Raw genomic sequence first — 6,408 nt, 5'->3', positions numbered from 1 at the left:
AGCGGATGGTTTGGACCAATTTCTGCAAAAAAAAATCCACCCCGACTTAATCCAGCTGTATGATGCTGCCTGGGATTTATCCAAAACCTGGCCAACTTCAAGCAGCCACACTGTCTGCCAGAGAAGAGCCTGCAGTGCGCACCCCACCCCCACCACATCGAACTCCCGAAAAGCCTTTGACACACCCGCTGGCATGTGGAGAATGCCACACTGAGATAAGCGCTGGTTGCACACACACACGCACACACACACACGCGCGCGCGCGCGCAATGACATGGCGCAGTCTGCAGGGGCACGTTGCACGCGCACCCCTCCGAAGCCGTGTCTCATACCCGTTCCGTCCTCCCGGGCCCTCGGCGAAATCCACCGCACGACGTTGGCCAAGGGGAGAGCGAGAGCAGCCGCGCGGGGAACGGGAGGACGAGGCACTTTGTCAAAGCTATGAATCACAGTCATTTTTACTGCCACGACACCGAGCGCTGCGAGCCGGAGCGGAACGTGTTCCTGTTTCGAAGATCCCATCCAGAAGTTAATGCACGATGTAATCGGTACTGGAAATATTTTGTAACGTTTCGGCTCGGATTTCTCATTTGCGAGGGAAACCGGCAGAGCCGTCAAAATTTTAGACTCTCCGGCTTTGACGCAAATGTCATATCGGGCTCTGCAGGAAGGGAGCTTCGACAATCTGCGTTCGAAATGACGGGAATTAAACGCGAACGATTCTCGCCGTGCGCTGGGCGGGGAGGGCTTGGAGTCGGAAATATCCTCCAGCGTTGGAAATGGGCTCAAAGTTTCAGGCTTGCGGGACGTTGCTTTTTCCTTCAGCTTTGTTTCGCAGTTCCTTTACTGCCAGGGTTCTGGGAGATGTGATGGCAAAGTGCTCAGAGCTGCAGCCTTCGGGCCCTAAGGTTGTGGGTTTGAATCCCTTCCCACGCTGTTGTACCCCGAGCAAGGCACTCGCCCAGCTTGCTGCAGTAAAATTGTTCAACTGTATAGATGGGAGATAATTGGAAGTTGCTCTAGAGAAAAGCATCAGCTAAATGAATAAAAGTAAATATGTCAAATGTTTGAGTACTTACATATGACATTAGTATATGGAAAGACACTTGTGTCGAACAATTTAAAATTTTAGTAAAAAGATAAGTTTTCGGCCTGTTTCACAGTGCCTGGGTGGTGCGAGAGGACGTGGGTTCAATCCTCCCCCCGGTCTGTGTGGAGTTTGCATGCTTCCTCCGGGTGCTCTGGTTTCCTCCCACACTCCAAAGACATGCTGTTCAGGTTCTCCCATAGTGTGTGAGTGACAGACAGAGTGTGTGTGTGTTCCACTGATGTATGGATGAGTGACCCAGTGTACGTAGTGTATCTAGCAGGGTAAGTCACCGCGGTGAATAGTGTGTGGGCTGATGACACTACATAGAGTTCACTGGAAGTTGTTTCTGAGAAAAATGTCTTTTAAATAAACACGTGTAAATAGTCATTTACTCATGCTGCTTTTCATTTCTTCAAATTTGTTCTAAAATATATAGCAGTCTGCAGGTGGCGATCAGGTAGGCCGCGATCGAGCTGTGACTTCAGCACGTGCCGGCGCAGCTCTCAACTTCTGTACGGCACCGTTTTTCACTTTTTTCATGAAAGCCACGTGAACTCGATATAAAGTGCACACTTGTTATTGCGTGCAGCAATTTCATTAAAATATTGACACATCCACAGGTATTTCTTGTTTTTTATTATTTCCACATAACACACACACACACACACACGCACACAGAGACACACACACGCAGACGCACACGCATCTCGAATTCCCTCTCATTCTTTCTTTGAGCCCATTCATTCCCATAAGTCGGGCTGTTTTTGTAACAAAACAAGGGCTAATCCCAAATTCAGGGGGCAGTGAATGGCGGCGGACAACCGGTGGACAAATGAGACGGATTAGGGCAGGCCTGTGGAAGAGCCGAGGGTCCGCTATTGATCTTCGGTGGTCTCGGGTCTTTTCAAGGGCATTTTGTCCGAAAAACCCCGCTGAGTAAGAGCATGCAGGGCTACTCTGGGTCTCTGTTGGACACAGAAGGACAGACAACAGCCACAATTAGTCTCAGGAGCTGTAACAGCCATTCAGCAAAGGCTTTATAATTGTACGCCCCCCTTCCCCGCCGCAATCATCAGATCTCTGCTTCGAGTGGCAATTTTTCCCCTTCCTCGGCCTTCTTTTTACCCTCCTGCGGGTAAAGGCCTCGCAGGGCTTTGAAAGGTTTCAGAAGCTCTCGATCGTGACCCCAGAGGCAGCACGACTTGTGCCCCCTTTCGCTTTTTTTTTCAGCCTCGGTCGGGTTTTCAAGGGTACCTTCTTTCCAGCCGTCGCCGTTTCCCTCCCCTGCGGAAAGACGGCCGCAGACAAGAAGCGGCGAACACAAGGGCGGAACAGACGTATGACAATAACCGTGCGGCACGTGCATTAACAATAACTTCCAATCCGATGGCGCGGAAAGTGGCGGGGAGCGACGCGCTGGTGGCATACGTGCAGTCAGTCTTTAAATAGCAGACAGATCTGTGCCGGCTGGAAATATAGAATGCGTGTCATAAAAATGGCTTGAATCTCTACATTTACATTTACATTTATTTATTGAGCAGACGCTTTCGTCCGAAGCGACTTCCGATGAACTCTATGTAGTGTTATCAGCCCGTGCACCTTATTCACCGCGGTGACTTACACTGCTAGATACACAACTTTCACTGGGTCACTCATCCATACATCAGTGGAACACACACACACTCTCTCTGTCACTCACACACTATGGGGGAATCTGAACTGGGTGTCTTTGGAGTGTGGGAGGAAACCAGAGCACCCGAGACTTACACTGCTAGATACACTACTTACACTGGGTCACTCATCCATACATCAGTGGAACACACACTCTCTCTCTCTCTCTCACTCACACACTATGGGGGAAACAGAACAGCATGTCTTTGGAGTGTGGGAGGAAACCAGAGCACCCGAAGACTTACACTTCTAGCTACACTACTTACACTGGGTCACTCATCCATACATCAGTGGAACACACACACACTCTCTCTCTGTCACTCACACACTAATTTTCATAACTCACAAGGAACATGACTGGGACTCAGGATGAGCATCTGCACAGAGGAGCCACACGGCACTGGAAAAAAAGTGGAAGATGTGGCTGCAAAGACATCCATTCCTGCCCTCGCTCTCCTCTTCGAAGCATTCCTCCTTGATTTTCTACGGTGCGTCGGGGTTTTTTTAGCCGTGATCCAAGACGCTTGCTTTGATGTTCGACTTCAGGCCTGCCAAGGGATCACTCCAGTCTTGCTGGCGCGCGAACTGACAGGACGGTGGAGCAGCGATGATAATTACGGGGCTCCGTGGCATAAACAGGCTGTCTCATCTGAAAGCTCCGGGAAAGGGGGACGCTCCTGGACTTTTTGAGCACGCTGCAAGGTGGAGACCCTTGGACGGTCAAGGGCGCCGCTCTGAAGAGCGGGCAGAACACGGGATTAATTTCAAAGGTCGGCATTCGAAAGACCCTACGGGACCGAAGATGCAGACAGCTACGTACAGACGTTCCGAAATGGACATCACACGTGGAATTCATCTCGTATTTTTATCGTCGCTGATTTGTTTTCGTACGAAAAAAGATCTTTAAAGTGACCCGCGACCTTCGGAGACCTACAAAAGCGTTCTAATTCACCAGCGACCCGTGTGTCATTCCTAACTCAAGTTTCTTAGAATTTTTTCAAATAATGAAACATAAAGATGAGAGTTAAAAGTTTTCTGGGAAAGGAACAATAAATTCATGGTACTTTATAGAGGGCTACAAAGAGACTGTAAAGGCTCACAAAACTTCCACGTGTGCCAATATCACCCTACTGTTTGTCAGCTTGGGTTGAACTGGAGGGCACAGGGGTACAGATTGTGGGCTGGACTTGGATCCCATCCCAAAGCATCTCAGTTTATGTGTTCCAGACCAACTGGTAGCATAGCGGTTGGAGCTGCTCTCTCTCAGGATCCGAAGGTTGCGGGTTTGATTCCCACCTCTGGCTGTAGTACCCTTGAGCAAGGTACTTACCCTAAATTGCTCCGGTAAAATTACCCAGCCCCATAAATGGGTAAATAATTGTAAGTACCTTAATGCTGGGAGTGATTTTGGAGAAAAGTGTCAGATAAATGTAAATTATTAGGACAGGCTGAAGAGCATCTGATGAAGGAAAACAGGACCTTTGTTTTTTCTGCACCGGTTCCCTGAACAAATACACGTGATTCCGCATCGAAGGCCCAGATACATCGTTCTGAAGAGCGGGGGTGGACCTGAACATCCACCGGGGCACCGAGTTCCAGTCGTCTTCTGCAGCTCAAAAAAAAATCTGTTTCACAAAAGGTTAATGCACAGCAGACACACGGGCTCCTCATCCAAAGCAAAGATTATTTTTTTGCTATTTGGTATATTTGCATAAAACTGACCTTTTCGAAAAGGCAAACAGCACGAGAACAGAGGTCTTTTTTAAAACTGCATCAAGTGGCATCAAACTTTAATGAGAATTTATGTACAGTAAGAATGGTATTTGTGTATCACCGCATTCCTAAATAACATTGTAACAGCGAGAAACAAGCTCTCCTTATTTGTGTAGAAAATAAGAAAAGCTTTGTACAACAGTATTTTGCTTTTTGTTGAGTTGTGCGTGCATGTGTTTTTCAATTATTATTATTTTTTTGTGAGGGTTTTTCTAAATACCAGTTTAAAACCCATGGTTTCTCAGTAGTTTATTTTCTCCAGGATGTTACGTCCGAAAAGTCACTTTAACACTTGCTTCTCATTTTATTTTCATGCGCATTACATGCACGCTACAATAAAACTCGGTATACATGTATTATTATGACAGAATTATCACATGTAGTGGATGGATGCGTTGTGTTACACGTGATTTTATTTAGCGTTTTGTTTGGCAGAAGTAAATATGATTTCGTGTGTGTGTTTCTCACAACTGCTCCTGCTGGGTGAAAAGCCTTGTTTGCTTACAAACATGGTATTATCTGAAATATATCCATAACTTCAGCTATCCATGAAGTATATTCAATAATGGCATATTTTTTAATGTGAGTATTTTGACATTGTAGGGCCAGTTTCTGCCACCTCCCAACCATCACCTATGGTCATGAACTCGGGGTGATGACCGAAAGAATAAGATCGCGGATACAAGCGGCCGAAATGAGTTTTCTCCGCAGAGTGCTGGGACTCACTCTCCGTGACAGGGTGAGGAGTTCGGACATCCGGGAGGAGCTCGGAGTAGAGCTGCTACTCCTCTACATTGAGAGGAGCCAATTGAAGTGGTTCGGGCATCTAGTAAGGATGTCCCTTGGGCACCTCCCTTTGGAGGTATACCGGGCATGGCCAACTGGGACTAGGCCCCGAGTTGGCCTGGGAGGTCCAAGGTGGCCTGGGAGTGGTTTGGGATCCCCCAGTTTGAGCTGGAGGACAATGCGGGGGGACAGGGACATCTGGGCTGCTTTGCTTTCTATTGCTACCGCGACCCTAGTAGGACAAGTGGGCAAGAAAATGGATGGATGGATGGATGATGGATGGATGGGGTGGATGGATGGGGTGGATGGGGTGGATGGATGGATGATGGATGGATGGATGGATGGATGGATGGGGTGGATGGATGGATGATGGATGGATGGATGGGGTGGATGGATGGATGATGGATGGATGGATGGATGGATGGGTGGGTGGATAGATGGATGGATGGATGGGTGGATGGATGGATGGATGGATGGGGTGGATGGGGTGGATGGATGGATGATGGATGGATGGATGGATGGATGATGGATGGATGGATGGATGATGGATGGATGGATGGGGTGGATGGATGGATGATGGATGGATGGATGGATGGATGGATGATGGATGGATGGATGGATGGATGGATGGATGGACATTTTAGGGGGTTGTCTGTAACTTGAATCCATTGCTATTCAGTGTATTATAGTATATACTGTTGTACCATTATGTGGTTGATGTTGGAAAGAATGAGGTTATCACTACAGAGAAAAGGCACCATTTGAGACAGATGTTAATATGCAACACAATATAAACCAGCCAAAATATATTAATGTTTCTATTTGCAACAGGTCTGGAAGAGATTAGCACAATACTAATGATAGTGGCAATATGAAATATCAACTTCTGTAGAAAACACTGTCAGCGAAGTCTATGTTAGGACTGCTAAAGGTAGGCGGCCCCCCCCCCATGCTCCAGAAAGCGATTCGAAAGGGGGGGGGGGGGGGGCACTGCCGTGGTACTCATTGCTACTGTCGGAATTATTAGCGAAGAGGAAATCCAGGTCCGTTTAGAGAACAGTTTTTCGAGTCAATGGTCTCAAGCTGCG

The sequence above is a fragment of the Scleropages formosus genome, chromosome 9, assembly GCF_900964775.1.
Source record: "Scleropages formosus chromosome 9, fSclFor1.1, whole genome shotgun sequence".
Classification (NCBI taxonomy): Eukaryota; Metazoa; Chordata; class Actinopteri; order Osteoglossiformes; family Osteoglossidae; genus Scleropages; species Scleropages formosus.
Note: the sequence above shows the minus strand (reverse complement) of the source record.